This window comes from Anabrus simplex, chromosome X (assembly GCF_040414725.1).
Source record: "Anabrus simplex isolate iqAnaSimp1 chromosome X, ASM4041472v1, whole genome shotgun sequence".
NCBI lineage: Eukaryota > Metazoa > Arthropoda > Insecta > Orthoptera > Tettigoniidae > Anabrus > Anabrus simplex.
In genome coordinates, this window is record NC_090279.1 from 204,018,880 (window position 1) to 204,038,577 (window position 19,698).

A 19,698-nucleotide genomic window follows, 5' to 3' on the forward strand; every position below is an offset into this window, starting at 1 on the left:
GCCAGCGAAATTAATCAGTTAGGGTTAAAATTTCCGACCCTGCCGGGAATGGAACCCGGGATCCCTGTGACCAAAGACCAGCAAGCTAACCATTTAGCCACGGAGCCGGACATGAAAATACGAGTTTCTCGAACACTAATCTGAGGAAGTGACAAAAGAAAGGGGCCACGTACCTTGTACTCCTTTCAACCTAATACAGCTAAGGAAAGAAGAGCAAGAATTGACCAACGGAGTTCGAAGATGAAAGTGAAGAGACCAATACACGTAGAGATAATAGGCTCGGCAAGGGGCCCCATGATCGCCATCTCGATCCCAAACTGAAAGCTCCACCTTTTTTAAAACTTGCTTTACGTCGCACCGACACAGATAGGTATTATGGCGACGATGGGATAGGAACGGCCTAGGACTGGGAAGAAAGCGGCCGTGGTCTTAAGGAAGAGCCCATGCATTTGCCTGGTGTGAAAATGGGAAACCACGGAAAACCATCTTCAGGGCTACCGACAGTGGGGTTCGAACCCACTACCTCTCGGATGCAAGCTCACCGCTGCGCGCCCGGTGCACCACCTTTTAGGACAGACAGGGAATGCTATAGATATTTTCTACACACCCCACCCCTACTCAGCCACAAGAAGAGACGACGTTCACACTGGAAGATGAAAAACATTCCTTACTATATGGTTAATATTAATAGCCAAATTGACAACTTTTACAGACACAGAAATAAAGCCTTCTTAATTGCAATCTTCGTTTACTTGCATAGTTTTATAGTTTAAAACGAAATACAATAAGTACATGATATTAAAGCGTTGAAACCGTAGCAATTTTAATTTCATCATAATGATTATAATTAAATATTACTAGGTTCCAGTTACTAAGACGAAATAGGAAATATTCATACCGTAAAAAAAAACTTGTATTTCTGTATAAAAATATTCAGCTTATAAAAACAATTTGAAATTAATTCCATGTCCTTCACATACTTTCCTCCCTACAAAACATTGCAATTTAAGCCCCACCTCTCTCTCTCTCTCTCTCTCTCTCTCTCTCGTGGTTTAACGTCGCACTAACACCAGGTTTTCAGCGACGATGGGATAGGAAAGAGCTAGGACCGGGAAGGGACGCGGCTGTGGTCTTAAGGTACAGCCTTAGCATTTGTCTGTTATGAAAACTGAAAACCACGTAAATCATTTTCAGGGCTCCCGACAGCGGCATTCGAATCCACCATTTCCCGAATGAATAGCTCACAGCTACACGACCTTTACCGCACTGCAATCTCACTCGCTCAGCAATCTGATCTACAGTACGCGTATAAATTCGCCCTACTAATCACAATACTTTTATTTTCCTGGAAGAACGGATAAAAAACCAACATGAAGACTAAGAATATACTCGGCATATCACAAGCATCTCATTCTAGGAATACGTATCAAGTTATCTAAATATTTATGATCAAACACAGAGCAGTTCACTTCTACGCTGCGGCAGAAGAGACAGACGTCTCTGGCTGTGACACCCTGCAGGGTTTACACTTGCTCGCTACGACGCGCTCTGCACAAGCAATAAAACCTAGAGCACAAACTTCCAGCGCACTCGCCACAAAATTCTACACTTTTCTCTGTACTCTATGTTTTAAATATTGGGTCGATGCGTAAAGTTCGTGCGGTTCTTATATTTTATAATTTATTTTATTTTATTTTACTGTCACTATAACGCACTATAACTCAATCACTCAGTGATGTATTCACCTCCACTCTATGACCTTCTGCCAACGTTCAGGTAGCAGTTGAATGCCTCTCCTGCAGAACTGTTTTGGTTTTGACTGGAAGAAGTCTGTTAGCCATTGGTCACGAGAAGCTTTGTCAGGAAACACTTGCCCCTGAATGTGGTTAGAAAGAGAGCGGAAAAGATGAAAATCTGAGGGGACAAGGTCAGGGTGATACGGAGGATGGGGAAGAGGTTCCCAGTCAAGTTCAGCAATCACACCTTTGGTCAATTGCGCTGTATGCAGACGACCGTTATCATGGAGCAATAAGACTGGTTATTGTCTTTGTCTTTTGTTGCTGACAGCAACGGCAAGCCGTCTTACCTGGTCACTTTACACAGCAGAGGTAATCGTTGCGTTTTTCAGACGAAGTTCATAATGAAGAATGACATCTTTGTTGCACCAAACACACAAGATTCTCTGTGGATGGGCACTATCCTTGGCACGGGGAGGTTTGTTTTGTTTTTTTGTTTTTCTGATGGGCTGAGCCACTCTTCATGTTGACATACAGGCACCATTTCTCGTCACTGGTGACTATGTTCGAAAGGAATGCTTCATGCCTATCACAAGCCAACCGGTGCCAGGCAAGCAATGACGAACAGATGTTTACCTTTTTTTTAAATTTATTTTTTTTACTGTCACTTAGCACATGTGGTACCCATATACCCAATTTCTATACCATGCCCATCGAATGCAAATGGCGTACACTAGTTGACTGATCACATTCAAAAACTTGCGCCATTTCGCGCGTTGTTTGACGAGGATTCTCAGGAAGCAACTCATTCACGCGATTTTTGTCCAAATCTGAAGGTCTTCCAGAACGTGGATCATCAGACAAGAAAAACCGTCCTGCTAGAAAGCGGGAAAACTATTCTGTGCTGTTCTTTCCACACTTGCTTCATTCCCTTACACTTCACAAATTGTCCTTGCAGCTCCTGCTGCACTGCATCCTCTTGCAAAATGTGTCGGAAATGCTCACTTTTCTCAACTGGACATTCCATATCAGTTTGAAATATACACAAATTATTCGTTCACAATTAAGAAAACCTGTGTTTCACAACACACAAGCTCCGAACTCAGTTAATCAATGGAATAACGATAAGCAACCCCTTCACGCCGCATTGTTGTCAACCCAAAAGAATACCACACGAACTTATGCAACGACCCAATATGTTCCAAGTTATGCCTATGATCGGGACAATGCATATTTCGGAACACAAATACAGAATAACTGCAACATATTATACAATGTGTATCGCAACACGCTTTATGAATAAGGTATTTTGTATCTAACATACCGAGCTCGGTAAAGTAATTCGCGATTAACAGTTCAGTTAATTTCATGCTTACTGCTACAACAATATTAATTCAAACTAAAGGGATAGGCCTACATATTGGCAGACATCTCACCTTGATTGTCTAGTCGTTACACCTTACAATCCCATCGAACAATAAACAAGAAGCAATTCAGTTCGCAGAAAAACTTCCTGAAATAGCGGCAAAATTGGACTCAAATTTGATATGAAAAGACGCAATATAAAGAAGGAACTGAATCAGGATTCAACAACCAACCTTTAATCATCAAATTAGGAATAAACACCGTATGTATACCTACTCAACCAGCGGGGATAAATCAGCAAGCAAAGCAAGAACAGCAAAAATTACACAAGCTTACATAATCACCAGGAACAGATGTAACAAATCCATCCCACAAAACGTAAAACTACGACATAACAACCAAGTCGTCAAACCAGAAGCACTTTCACGTATTCGAAACTCTGATTGCTGGTGGGAGATCGAAAAACAAGACAAAAAAACCCTCAGAAAATGCCTAAGATCAAAATGCGAAAATACCGAGCTCGATAGCTGCAGTCGCTTAAGTGCGGCCAGTATCCAGTATTCGGGAGATAGTAGGTTCGAATCCCACTGTCGGCAGCCCTGAAAATGGTTTTCCGTGGTTTCCCATTTTCACACCAGGCAAATGCTGGGGCTGTACCTTAATGAAGGCCACGGCCGTTTCCTTCCCACTCCTAGCCCTTCCCTGTCCCATCGTCGCCATAAGACCTATCTGTGTCGGTGCGACGTAAAGAAAAAAGAAAAAAAAACCGAAAATAATGAAACAGAAATATAAGTTACGGAAGAAACAAATCACACATCAGAAAAAAGGCCATTCTATTTTTACGGACACACGCAGAATGGACAACAGGCTAACAAAGAAAATTCTAAACCTCACCCTATGTGAAAAACCACAATAACTGGCTAGCAGAAATAAACCTACAACAGTGCAATCCGAACAAATATAACCTAAGCCACCATAGAAAAAAGATGCAACATCCGACGCGAAATCGAAAGACAGTGGGTTCGGATCCCACCGGTGATCGGTTATTTTCAATACGGTCATGAAAATAAAATATACATATGTTTATGCTGCCTTATGATCCCTAATAAAATGTCGACTTATAACGAACTGAAGTTTGCAGTATAGTTCGAGTTGCATTTTTCATTCATTTATGTTACAGGATAATCTACCCATGAAACATATTCCCAGCAACAGCACGGACATACGATGAGAAGTGAATTCCTGCGCATACGCAAGCATGGCCAAATTTTCGCAGTGCATAAGTCAATGTACGAGCCTTGTTTAAGTGGCATCTGTGGCTTATTTAAGTTTCTGCTTAAGCTTAAATTGTTTGTGTAATGATTCTGACTTCGAAGCACCATAACTGTCAACTGTACTATCCAATAAAATGACTGGTAATAGGGTGTGCAAATAGACATCAGCACATCGACGGAATCACCATACTGAATGCTGCAGCTCAGCAAGTAGGTAAATCAAATAAACCTTGAAACACTTCTACGTCAGCTCAAATGAAACTTTATCTTTGTGCAATCTCATCATTTTACTTTTAGTTATTTGTGACCCCCGCATTATATTCATTACGTCTACTATGCTTTAAACTATCAATTTCATATGTTAAATGCAGAAGCTGGGAAGTTGTCCATAGTAGATGTTTCTATATACAGTACGCGTACAGTATTTGGAAAAATCAGAGCTATTAATAACTGCACGAGTTATAGAGGAGAACGCAATCGCTCACCGAGTCTTGGGCCTAGCCAGAACCATGTATGCTAAGGGTATTCAATTATTATTTCTCTCCTTTGTATTGCGGTCCCGCCGAGAAACCATGGAACAGGGAGAAGGTAGATTACTTGCCCATTCAGATACAATTTTAACAAAAACATTGAATACAAATATATTTTCAAACGTAGATAATCCTTTCGTATAAATGACGTATGCTAAGGAGGAATGACACCCCAAAATGCCATTAAATATTAAAACATACAAATAACTTCAAAACTATCATGGAAGAAAGCTCGAAACGAACATCCGATACCTCATTCCATATTAAGAAAACTTACAATCACACAATTATCAAGAACCCTTTTTTTTTCCATAACCCGATGTATTTTTCTACGCAACGAGATATATTGCTTTGTTTTACATAATTTTATTTATATTCCATACAATTGTAATCAACAAAATGTCGCTTGAGCTTTATATTAATCGTTGATTTGTAAAAGCATACTGTCAGAAAGCTTACGCTGTACTTAATGACATGTCCATAACAGTCTTTCTCCTTAACCGTGAGCTTGTCTGCAGCCGTACGCAGCATTTCTTAGCTGCCATGTGCTGAAAGCCAGTTTCCGAAGAATCGATCTTCAACCACTTCTGGATGTTGGCCTCATTGACGTTCACAAAGTCTTATAAGGAGGCGGTGTCCATTCGATTATGACCTAGAAAGAAACAGCAACCCCGCGAAGGCGAGTCAGCAAACGTTATGCTCCACAAGCGAGCCGAGTTGCCATCCATTTTCAAAGTCTATACGTTATTCGTGTAGTTTACACATGACGAACACACGGACATGCAAACATATAATCAGCTCACGGATGTCCGTGAGTTTACTGTATGCAAATGGTAAGTACATTACATCACAGACGTCACAGAAACTAATACTGAATAGCAGCGAGGGCTAATGTTGTCTACAAGAAGTTTTCGATGTCATTCAATACACAGTTCAAAAAATTAGGGGAACATGTTTTTGAACGTATGCCATGCTCCACAAAACAATACCTCACACCCAGGTATAGTACCCACTAAACCTTTCATTATTACCCTTGAAGTATACAAAAGAACATCCATGGATTCACGTTCATTTTCAGAACACAAATGGAAATGTCCAAATAGGGGCGAAAACAATATGATAACAGTCCTCCAGGGTGGATTTTTATCACAGTTTTGAGAGCTTCAGTGTGGTGTATGTCCTCCATGAGCATTTATCACAGCTTGACACCTACGTGGCATGCTCCGTATAAGTCGACGGAGAGCACGTTGCGGTATCGGGTCCCATTCTTCAATGAGAGCCTGTTCGAGGTCTTGGAGAGTCTGTGATGGAACAGGGCACCCATTAACACTTTTGCCAAGCCTATCACACACATGCTCGATGGGATTAAGGTCGGGACTTACTGCTGGCCATTCCATTTCTTGAATGTCCAGTTCTCGCAAGAAAGCTCTGGTGATGCGCGCTACATGAGCCTTGGCATTGTCGTGCATGAGTACGAATTCGGGACGAACACCGTACGCAGCAACCAACCCATGCTGTAGCACTATCTGCTTGGTGTACCCCTCGGCGGTAAGATTACCACGGACGACAAGATCCGTACGGCCATCAATACTCATGCCACCCCACGCCATCACACAACCTTGTCCGAATCGGTCGCCTTCCTGGGCAACATTTGACATGTACTGCTCACCACGGCGTCTCCATGCACGTTGACGTCCATCACGCTGTGTCAGAGGAAATCTGGACTTGTCTGTGAACAACACAGGTCTGCATTGGCGAAGTTGCCAGTTGACGTGGGTACGGGCAACAGAAGGCGAGCTGTGCGATGTTGCTGCGTTAAACGGGGCACTCTAACAGGACGTCTGGGTCGTAAGGACACTTCGCTTAACCTCTTCCTTATTGTTTGGTCAGACACCATGACTCCAGTGGCCCTCCTGAGGTCTTATTGCAGTTCTCTGGCAGTTACTGAACGACGCCGCAACGCACAGATGGTCAGATATAGGTTATCATGTGGGGTTGTCATGCGTCCACGACCTTGTCCAACCCTCCTTGTGAACTGGCCTGTCTCACTGTAGCGATTCCACAAGCGTTGAACAACTGGCGGAGGCACATTGAAATCCACAGCAACACGGCGAAAGGTTCATTCTTCCTGGATCAAAGTGACGGCCCTTGCGACTTGCACCTCATTAAGATGTCTCATGGGATGTGCTGGTTTACGTATAACGTGTTCAAATGACCGCACTAGTCTGTGTACCTCACAACGACACACGAACGCACCGCTATTCACTTTGTTTTGAGGGGTCACCTGACAGTAATGCATGGCTACGCCTACAGATGGAGTATAACTTCGATCTGACATACCCTGAGTAGCTAAGGTCAAGATTTGCTGTACGACCACTGGAGCCCCATCTACCAAATTAACGTTCACATACCAGACGTTACAAAACATGTTCCCCTAATTTTTTTTAACTGTGTACCAAACATTTGATTCAAGAAAACAGATATATATTTCAGAGCAGATTATGAATTGCACCACTACAGAACTTATCACTATGTCTGCAATAATATTAAACAAGAGAAATGGGCACATTTTACTATGTGAAATCCAAGCTTTGCTAATTTCAATGAATTACAGTTCACTGGATTTAGACTCTCCATTTGCTCTTAACACGCTTCTAAACAAAAATGTGTTATTTTCCAAGGTCTCGTTGAAACAGACATTATACAAGCACCACTGCCTCCACATTATTATTATTATTATTATTATTATTATTATTATTATTATTATTATTATTTTTTAAGTACATTCGTAGCTATAAGAAACTATAGCATCATCATCTTCGACCTCTTTTCCCACACCTTGTAGGGTGAGCAAACTATGTCGAACATGTGTAGTTGGCCCTGTTTTACGGCCGGTTGCCCTTTCTGACTCAATCCTATGTGGAGGGATGTGATCACTATTGTGGTTTCCTCTGGTGGTTGGTAGTGTAGTGTGTTGTCTGAATATGAAGAGGAAAGTGTAGGGACAGCCACAAACAACCAGTCCCCGAGTCGGAAGAATTAGTCACACGCGATTAAAATCCCCGACCCAGTCGGGAATGGAACCCAGGACCCTCTGAACCGAAGGCCGCAACGCTGACCACATTCAGCCAAGGATTCGGACAATATCTCACTAACTACTTTTACGGTTTTCGGAGACGCCGAGGCCGGAATGTAGTCCCGCAAGAGTTCCTTTAAATGCCAGTAAATCTACCGACAGAAGGCTGATCCCCTTCAAATACCACCGGACTGAGCCAGGATCAAACCTGCCAAGTTGGGGACAGAAGGCCAACACCTCCACCATCTGAGCCACTCAGCCCGGCTGATTCAACTGATCACAGAAGGCAAGACAGAGAGGAAACTACTCCATAATGGTCGCCAAAATAATTATTAGTAGTGAAAAGCTAACACCCACTGGTTGAATTACATTCTTCAAATCTACACTTTTGAAAACTTACGCAAACTTAACATAATACGTTACTATATGGTTGAATCATGGACGTCTAGAACATTTGCTATTAGGGGATTTTCTTACCACGGCCATACAATTTCTTTCAGGTAATAGAAGGCAATGAAAGCAGAAAAAACTCCTGCAAGCGAATCTCGCGGGTATCATGCAGATAACGCAGAAGAAAGAACAATAATTCAGAAACGTTTAAAATGTTTGCAGGAGGAGATAAGCATAGAAAAAAATTAAAAGCAATCCATTCGAAACACTTTAAAATGTTGCCATGAAAAATATCCTAGCATGCCCTCTAAGTAAGGTCAGAATGTCTTCTACAACCAAGAGGTGGAGTATGTTACGGAAGTAGGATTGCTTGCTCTATCCGCCTTCTCATTAACATCAAATGCATTAGAACAATCTACACCAACTCCCAGTCTTCTACACGAGAGATTATTTTTAACTAGGACACTGGGGAATGACGTCACACGAACTGCATCCGCAACACCTCTTCCGTACATATTCCTGTCTACGAAGTAGTTTAATTACCTTGTCTCCTCATAGAGAATAATACTGGAGTGTTGGGGCGTACCATGGACATAAAAGAAGACTGCTAGACCTATAGCTAAGATTAAAACGTGAAGATAACAGGAACAGGACATTTTCGAGGTCTTTGAACCAATTAACTTTTGATTACCGTTAACATTTCTCATGGTAGGTTTTCCATCGACAAAATATTAACGTAAGTTTCTAGTAGTAACTAATCTGCATCAAGTCTATAAAGGTCTGACACCCTGGTTGGCCGGTTCGAGTCCTGTTGGTCGAAGAACATTTTGCCATCAAAATGTTGGTCGGTAGGGTAGGAGATGTGGTGATATACAATTCTGAATTACTAGATTGCGTGCCAAAAGCCAGGATTCAATTCCAAGCCTCTTCGCAGTGTTCATATGGAGTGAGGGTACATGACGCTGTTCACGGTGATTCGACCGTCGGATGGAGACGTTAAGCCATGAACGTTGGTGTTATTCGACAGGAGTAGGCTGCGTGCCGACAGTGGGTTTCCCTCTCCCTACGTCATCATCCCACATTCAGCCGCGCAGGTCGCCCTTGGGAGTCAAATAGAAAGACCTACCCCAAGCGAGCTGGACATGTCCTCGGACATTCGCGGCACTAAAAGCCATTGCCCGTTACCATGAACAGGATAAATTAGACTATAATCTGTCCCACTACGCCCCAATTGGTTCTATTTTAACCAATTTTATGATTTAAAATGCCTAAAACTACGTCCTGAAATGAAGTCAGAAAAAAAAAAAAAAAAAAAAGCTCAGTCGCTGTCGCAAGAATAATGTTATACCAATACGTGAATTACTTAGGTCTCTATCTTAGTCTAGTTCATAATTAAGGACTATGTTATGATTTTAATGATACTCGCGATATTTTATATTAAACAACATATGACTTATTTTTGACAGCAGTGCTCCGTATTATGTGATATTAGGACTTAATGACAAAATGAAACAAGTAAAATGACAAGCTGTTAAGAACGAAATTCGCGATATAGGTAACAATATTTTTACGTTTCCCTTCATCGTGGAACTTCGTTCGGGTTGCACCAGGTACCCGACTGATGTGACCCAGAGTAATATTCAGGGCGGTCCGCTTTGTGCTTGGCGTGTGGTGGGTCCGGCCGCAGCCACCACTACGGCTGCAACATTCGGCGAGTGACGAACCACTTCCTAGTCCGACTACGTACACAACGAATCCATAAGAAAAAGCAGGCAGACCTCCACGCGCCTAGCACAAAGTCCACCGATTCCAAAACAGCTCTAAATACCACTTTGGGCCCAAACCGTTTTTATTGCTGAGAAACCCACCACCTCGGCCAGCTACCTGTACAAACCGAACGAAATTCCAGCTTTGAAAAAGTTGAGTGCTCCTTGTAAGATTGATTACGAAAGGATGTGAAGCCACGCATGCTGGCTACCATCTCTCATATTACCCCACCAGATCTGCGGCGTTCAAAACACATTACACCGAGAGTAAAAATAAGATCTTGTCCAACACATTCCTACCTATTCACAGGAACATGAAGGGCCTTTGCAGCTATAGACTAAAATCAATCGCCAATCACCACAGGCAGGGAGCTGTCAAAAACAGACTTTAGTCTACGTGAAAGATGGAAAAAGGAGCAGTTATAGAGCGGTCGAGAATGCTCCGTTTAAACCATGCTCCTACCGAGCTCGATAGCTGCAGTCGCTTAAGTGCGACCAGTATCCAGTATTCGGGAGATAGTGGGTTCGAACCCACTGTCGGCAGCCTTGAAGATGGTTTTCCGTGGTTTCCCATTTTTACGCCAGGCATATGCTGGGACTGTACCTTAATTAAGGCACGGCCGCTTCCTTCCCACTCCTAGCCCTTTCCTGTCCCATCGTCGCCATAAGACCTATCTGTGTCGGTGCGACGTAAAGCAACTTGTAAAAATAAAATTTTGAAAAACATGCTCCAAGGGGTCTTGATCTACCTCGCAGGACTAGGTCGGCTTTGAACCGTTCGCGAACAACACTGCCGATGTGCATTCTTGCTCCATAAGTGGGGATTCTACAGCTGATCTGACCAACTGTGGAACTGTCCAACAGACTGCGGAGCACATCATTTCAAAATGTCATCTGCGCTCATACCAAGAACTACAAGGAGATCTTGAACTTTATGATCAATTCTAAAACAGCGATCTCTATCGTTCTGCTGTTGCTTGGACTTATGTTTTTGGGGACACGTGAAGTCAGTCTGGTATATGACTGCTGTTGACGAATCAACTCTCCATGCACGCATGACAGCATGTCAGACAGTAGGCACTACACCAAGCATTTTTTTTTATCGCATTTGGCGAATTAATACGAAAAAGAGCGTAGGCCTGTATTCAGGCAGAAGGAGGTCACTTCGAAGATTTCACATGATACATGAACAGTGTGTTCCAGCTGGCGTTCCAGACGTGTAACAGTGCAACAGTGTTGGGAGTGTCGTATTCCCTTAACGTTAAAAGTCAGATAACTCTGCAACTTTCTCTCTCCTCTCGGTATGAGGAATCCATTCAACGTTTTGATACAACCTGTACACTGTACAGTCGTATACAATAGTATATAAATATTTAGTTTCGAATTCTTAATGTAGTCGTACAGCCATACGATAAATAAATAAATAAATAAATAAATAAATAAATAAATAAATAAATAAATAAATAAATAAATAAATAAATAAATAAATAAATAAATAAATAAATAGTGCATACTGAAAATCATAGTTACTTCAGTCTTCTAAACTTTCATTACGATCTCCATCCAATGCAGGCCTGACCAGCGGCCATACCATGTTGAATACACCGGTTCTCGCCCGATCACCGCAGTTAAGCAACATTGGGCGTGCTCAAGTACATGGATGGGTGACCGCTTGGGAACACCACGTGCCGTTGGTTCAATTCCCTTTTGTCCGGCCCCGCGGTGTAGGAGGCAACGCGTCCGTCTGTCACCCGGCGGCCCCGAGTTCGATTCCTGGCCGGGTCAGGGCTTTTTAATTTAAATTAATATCCCAGGCCTAGGGACTGGGTGTTTGTGCCGTCCTTAACGTTCCTTTCCTCACATTCAACACTTTACACTTCCGCAATTTCCAAATACACGCAGGTTCATAACATATGGTGCAAGTAGGGACAAAAGATCTTTCAAGATCGACTACCGAACAAATAGCATTAAGAAACGTAGGCCTGACAGCAGTCTCAGTAAGACAGATTTCAATTCCGAAGTGTAAATACTCAATTCACTCAAAAAAAAAAAAAAAATCTTTACTTAAACGTCTGATTCACGTTATTACGAAGCATTTAACCAGGCCCAGGTTTATAAGAAGGAAGCTGAGAGAACGATGTGTTAGTGTGCTGACTCCTCGCGTGTATTTGCGGCCAGGATTTGAAGAGAAACCAGGATATTGGTGTGAGGTGAAATGAGGTTATTTTTCTTATGAAAACAAGAAAACTTCTCGATGCGATGGAATCAGCCGCAGATCTCATTCTGGGGAGCACATGTACAAATGACTGGTGCATCACATGATAATGATTAATGACTGTGTTATGCTTTCCGTACTATGATTCTGACTGTTTACAGTTAGTTACGGCTGTTTAGTGTGTTGATTATTAACGTCATATAAATTACCACTGCATGGTTACTTGACTGAATTAGTCAATGTTGTTCAAATACTTAACAGTAGCAGTATGCCAGTACCGTTTCCTAATACGGGACCAGGTATGAGATGAGGCGAAATTATATTTTATGGCAAGTTTCCACGGCCGGATGCCCTTTCTTACGCCAACCTCAGTTGAGGAGCTAATAATGAAGAAATTAATGCTGGTCAATGAATTTGGGTAAGGAGGTGGAAGGAATTAGCTGAGGCCTACGAATATGAACTGCAGAGGTATTTGCCTGGAAATGGAAATGGAGAACCGTAGATTATTATTATCGCTTAAAGGGGCCTAACAGCTACCCCATCGGCCAATAATGCTACGAGGTGCAACGACATGCAAATTAAAACTTCAAAATGTACCACAGACTAGAATATTAAAAGAATGGTGATGAGAAAATGATCGTGAAACAATAATAGTGGATTCTATTCACAATGTCTTAATCATTGGGATGATGCCTATTATCTAAAGGGGTCCAAATTCCAGGTCACCGGCCCCTCATAATGGTACTAATCACAGGTAACGTAGACTCATGGTGTTTCTCGCACTGTGGTAGGCCTACTAATCACAGGTAAGATCCATGGTATATCCCACACAATGGCACCACTCACAGGTAACACAAACCCATGGTGTTTCGCACATAAGGGAATTACAAGCAACGCAGAACCATGGTGCTCCTCACATAGTGGGTCTAATCACGGACGCCGGTATTCCCGTGGAGTTCCTCACCTAGGGCCGGTATTATAATAGAAGTTTACACTGTTGGTTCAGTTTAAACTTCCGTTTATCTGTTGGCCGTGTATTATAAAACTTAAGATTAAGTTTAACTAGAGATTAATTTTACTGCCACTCATCTACCGTTTAAACTGAAGTTTAAGAATACATAACCTTACAACATGGCAGAACGAATGGATCTCTAAGATATTTTTGAGGTGTTTGAAGAAATACTAAGCAATGACGAAGAAGTGGTTCAAATTATCGAACGATCACGGGCATTACGAGTTTTCCGAGCAAGGGGACGTCACTTTCATGTATGAAATGAAAAATAGTTTTGAAATAGGTTTAGGCTTACAAAAACAGACTGTCATAACCCTAGTTCAGCAAATTGGTGCTAGAATAAAACGTGCAACGAAAAGGTAAGAATGTAAAAGTGATTTTTTCAACTGTTTAAATGTCAAAAGTGTAAATTTTAGAACATGAAGTAACTTCCTTCTATTTCAGAAATCATGCTGTAGAACCCCTCGGTCAGCTACTAATAGCATTGCGGTTTTATGCCTCCGGTAGTATGTTTAGTAAAATGGGAGATTTCGAAGGAATTCATAAGGCCACTGTTTCCCGGACTATGTAAATATTTTTGTACAAATTGCACAAGCAATTCTATTTCCTTACAAGAAAAATTAGGACAACGTTTATTGCTTGTATCCGCCATTTTACGTACAAGAAGTGAAAACATTATCAGTCATCTTTTCTTGCAAGTCGTATATTTCCTTCTTCACCTCAGTTTAACTTAGACCGGCCATTATAAGACTCAACATAGGTTTAAACTCAAGTTACAGTTTAACTCTATCTTCAGTTTGAACCCTCATTATACTACCGGTCCTTAGTGGAACTAATTTCAGGCCACGTATACTCATGGCGTCGCTCACACAGTGCTTCTAATCACAGGCAATGTACAACCACGGCGTGTAAAACATGGTAACGCCCACAAGCAACAGCCCCGTAGTGTTCCATCACGGGCGCTAGTCAAACCCGCGGTTTTTATCACAAAGTGGTGCCAACTACAGGCAACGTAAACCCGTGGTGTTCCTTATAAAGTGGTACTACTCATAGGTAATGCAGACCCATGCTGAACATAATGGAACTGACCGGTGGAATGCACACGATGACACTTTCCACAAACAACGCACAGACCTGTAGTATTCCTCGAATAAGGGCACCGCTTCTATGTAACATAGACCCATTGTTTTCCTCGCAAGGTGGTACTAGCCGCAAGTAACGTCGACCAATGGTGTTCCGCACGTAATAGTACTAATCACAAGTAATCACATGGTTGTATTATCATACCTTGGCCGTCCCTTTTAGTCGCCTCTTACTACAGGCTTCACTCTTCGTCTGAGTCCCCCCAACCACAGGGGGTTGTGTGTTCGGTCCGCGAGAGCAATTGTATTTCGCTGAAGTCCGGCGGCAAGCCGGTTACGACCCTCGGGACGCGCCACATGGGAGCATCACTTCTTCCCCTGCTATGCCAGCGTAGTACTGTAGGTTCGTGGATTTCTGCTCCCAAGATAGCGGGTGCTTAAACGCAACGGCTCCTAGTCTTTAGTTTGGGGGACGTCAAAGAACTCGTGTAGAACAAATTTCGACAACCCGGCGTAGGTTTTTTTTTTTTTTTTTTTAGTTAATGTTTCGAACGGACAGTAGATACAAGGGTTGTGACATCAAGGCAACTCTTTTTTCCGCACAAACGGGGGACCTACCAGACAAGTGAAAATATACAGATAGGAGTGAGGAGCGTAACGTGCTATGGAATGTATGAATAATACCGAGTAGGTTTACCAGGTGTGGGATATAAAGCGAGGAATCTGTCAGCCAGGAAATCCTTGTGCTACATCATGTTTATCCCCAGAGACCCTACTGGAACATTTACGATAAACTTTTCAATCAGATCGTCCATAACACGTTGCCGACGATACGGCAGACACGAGACACCAGTCGCCTTACTATGTGTGAATGTTGCAGTCTCATGTTTCACTGCGTTGCCAATGTCCTATCATATCCCAAACCGTCTCCCACGCAATGGTTCTTTCAATTTGGGGACGAGGTCAAAATTGCACGGAGACAAGTCCAGTGAGTATGGAGGCTATTCCACTACTCCCAACGCCGTTCTTGTTTCGTCGCATCCATTCTGCACAGAGTTTGACTCACTGCTACAGTCCCACCGCCATTCCGTGCTGTGTCCATGAACTACGAGTGTTTTCCAGGGCATAGCGCCGTGCTCCTTGGCTGAATAGTCAGCGGAATGGCCTTCGGTTTATAGGGCCTCTGGTTCGATTCACGGCTAAGCCGTGGATTTTACCAGCGTTTGGTTACATCCTCTAGATCGGGAAGCTGAGTGTTTGCGATCGTCTTAATATACATTTTTCTTTACACAACACATGGCATTAACTACCACAGAAACGCGCAATAGTGGATACATCCCTCTATACAGGGTCGGCTTCAAAAGGGCACCCGGCCGTAAAACTGGACTTAATTCACACTACTGCCGAACCCAAATAAGTGGAGGGAAATCTCCGGGAAATGACGTCTCTGATGTATTTGAATGCAAACGGAAGTTAAAACTGTGTTATCCTATATCGTGTAAAAGAGTTTAATAGAGCAACGGTAACATTTCACTGGGTCGATAAATACAAGAGGAGACAGAACAGAGCACCATGTTCGTGGATGACCATCATTCACCCAGGTTATTTGAAGAAGCACAATCCGCTAGCTAATATACGTCAGCAAGGTGCTTAGCTTCGCACACACATCACGGCCAGTAAATACAGCTCTGCCCGGGGACTTCAGTCAACAAATGCAATTTTGAACCGGAACGGTCGTGGAATCTGTAATATAACAGTCAATTTCAGTAACAAGAGAAACTATTAGGTGGATACTACTGATAAGCAGTCACTCAAATGGTTTGGTCACCTGGTCCGTATGGATGCTAAAAGAAAAGTGTTTTTTTTTTTTGTTTTTTTTTTTTTTTGCTAGGGGCTTTACGTCGCACCGACACAGATAGGTCTTATGGCGACGATGGGATCGGAAAGGCCTAGGAGTTGGAAGGAAGGGCCGTGGCCTTAAGGTACAGCCCCAGCATTTGCCTGGTGTGAAAATGGGAAACCACGGAAAACCATCTTCAGGGCTGCCGATAGTGGGATTCGAACCTACTATCTCCCGGATGCAAGCTCACAGCCGCGCGCCTCTACGCGCACGGCCAACTCGCCCGGTAAAAGAAAAGCTAAAGAAGTGTCTGACAAACCTAAGAAGTGAAACTGCAAAGTACCGAGGAAAAGACAAAAATGAAATAAGGCAACCGGCACGGGGCAAAACTGAGTATTGAAGATGATCCAAATGCGACGCTGAGAGAGAGAGAAAAAAAAAGTGAAAAAGAAAAAATCTGAATAATTTAACAATTTTCGATGTGCACTTCAAATTTTGGCCTCGTACTCATATCTCGGATTAGGTCGAAAATAGGTTCAGTTCAATGTTATTCTGTTTGGATGTTCGCCTAAGCATAACGGGAACAAAGACCGACAGAATTTCTTGAAACTCCGTATTCAATTTCAGGGATATCCGGGGAGCACACTAGACTACATATTATTTGATATAAATACAGTGCCGTAGCAATATTAAGGGGATCGAAACAGGGAACGTTATTTCCCCGTTAATATCAGCATTATCGAAAATGTGTCAATTTTAAAAGATGCATAGAATATAATTCCCGATTCCGTATGTTTAACGCACGTTTACCTTCGAATTATAATAACGGAGATATTCGCGTCCTCACATTTTCCACAAATTTCCAAGTATATCCGGAAACATTAACTCTCAACAGCGTGCATAAAGTATTATAGAAAATATTTGTGAATATCATGTTTAATAAATTTTTACCGCACGAACCATAATAATTCACGGATTTAAGTTTTTATGTCCAAGTCTATCAAGGGCAAGCATCACTGGTGAGGAAAAATGGTTATTATAATTAAGAACTACCCTGCGAAGGTGGTGGTTGCGATTGTATTTATAACCTGAGAAAAAGCGTGGTCGGGAAGAGATTGAAGATTATCGTAATGAGAAGAAAACCATGAAGGTACGATCACTCAAAGAATGAGGGGAAAACGGAATCATAAAGCCTAGGCCTTGAGTACTTTGAGTATCACTGAGCAGGAAGAAAATAAAATATGATGACCTAAAGTGTCCGAAATCTCTAAAATTCATCAATCAACAACAACATTACACTGACCGACTATTATTGTTAGCTGAGGTATGCGTTGTCTCTTATGCAGCCAAGGATCTCCAATAGGTCGCATTACTGCAGGGACTGTGATAACAGAGTTATCCACAAATTTAGAATTTCGGTGCGAAGTCCAATGCCGAACAACGGTGACATTGAAATATTGTTCTATCATCATGGTGACGAGTTAAAGGGTGATAACGATAGTTGATATCGTGATTGTTTTTATAGTGTACTAAACTGTAAGTCCATAATGATCAGGAAGAAGACCACAGAAATGAGAACGTGAATAAAATGTTACCAGAAAAGGGAGTCGTGAAGGGAGGTGGAAATTAAAAGACTCCGTTGACTTCGGATGCCCTAACATCGCCGAGCCAGAAGGAAACAAAATGCGGTGGACTTCAATATCCTATGAGCCTATAAAACTTATCAACCACTGATCGAGAGGTGCACGCTCTCTCTCTCTCTCTCTCTCTCTCTCTCTCTCTCTCTCTCTCTCTCTCTCTCTCTCTCTCTCTCAGATGGCATTATCGATACAATCGTATAAATGACGATTTAACAGCTGGGGACACACAATTTATGGGAATTCGGTAAGTTTTACGACAATATCAATACTGACGTAATTGAGTTGTTTTTAATAGCCAAATTTACACATTAAAAGTACGGATGCAAAGACTAATGGTATGCTCTCGTCATGACAATCCATAATGAAACAATTAAATTTCCTACTCCAGAGCACTGGTTTGCTTTTCTTTTGCTGTTTTCAATGCGTACTCAACTTCATTCACAGGAATATCTGGTTCAGAAGTGATTTAATTTATGTGGCTAGAAAGCTGAACCCAGTCTTATCCACACAATTATATGCACATCACTTCCCTGCCGAATAAAAAATTCGAAAGGAAAGAGTTTTCTTTTCGAACTCATTAAGCGGTGTTCCTGTTGTACAAATAAATGTAATCGTAATACTCTCGATTGCTTCGCGATTAGGAGAAAAGGCTGAGTATTATTTAGAACGTGTTTTATTGCACTGCTTAAGACAATCACGCTTAATATCAGATATGAAGTTTCTGAGGGAGCCATAAGGTTTAAAGAGGATCGCACAATGCTATTAACATTCAAGGTGCATGAAGATTCAAGTACATCTGCCATTGTGATTACCGTGGTGGTGGTCAACATTCTCCTTCAATGTGCAATCCTTCAATGCCTACAGTTTTTATACACCAATAAAATTCTTAGTAATCTACTTTAGAGTTCCTACTCATTTCGAGTTATGATTTTCTTCTTTCAAAGGATCGAGCGGGTAATGTATAGTTGGGTCTACGAGAGTTAGAGTCTGACATTTGAGCGGCGAAAGCAGTAACTAAGAAGTATGCTGCGTTGTCAGTTACCTCCATCTGCGGCATATCACCCTTTCATACAGGCTGAATATTTAATCAACTATGTAGGCCTAATGCAATTCAATAAACTGTGAACCGTTCCTAAGCTCGTGCTAATAATTCCAGATTTTAAGACAGAAGACGCCATTGCCGACAAAATGAGATTTCATAATCACTAAACTGACAACCTCAACAAATGCACATATTAAATAGGGAATAGAACTGTACAACTAGTCACTGATTAACTTACATCTTGAAACTTATTTTCCTTTTTTTTTCTGCTAGTGGCTCTACGTCGCACCGACGCAGATAGGTCTTATGGCGATGATGAGATAGGAAAGGCCTAGGAGTTGGCCGTGGCCTTAAGTTACAACCCCAGCATTTACCTGGTGTGAAAATCGGAAACCACGGAAAACCATCTTCAGCGCTGCCGACAGTGGTATTCGAACCCACTATATCCCGGATGCGCCTGTAACCGCACGGCCAACTCGCCCGGTGAACTCATTTTCTACAACCCTACATAGTACAGTAATCATGGGAAACACACAGGAACAGAACGTATACGACATGAAACTCTTTCGAAATGTCCTCTATTAGTACTGATAAATGCAAAAATCCGCCATTGCATTAAATCTCGTATTGTTCGCCTGGAAGTTTCTGGTCTCGAATTTTCCTCGTGATTTTGCGTTCTATTATTATTTGCCTCTGTTCGAATGGGCCTACTCAAGCATTATTATTATGG

At 42.1% G+C, this 19,698-nt stretch overlaps 1 protein-coding gene and 1 pseudogene across 10 annotated transcripts in view; one reads left to right on the forward strand and one right to left on the reverse strand.

Annotated features, from left to right (window-relative positions):
- Positions 1 to 19,698, reverse strand: part of tyf (twenty-four) — a 486,874-nt gene that overhangs the window by 400,294 nt on the left and 66,882 nt on the right. The window lies entirely within an intron of this gene.
- LOC136886922 (5S ribosomal RNA) lies at positions 11,715 to 11,834 on the forward strand (annotated as a pseudogene).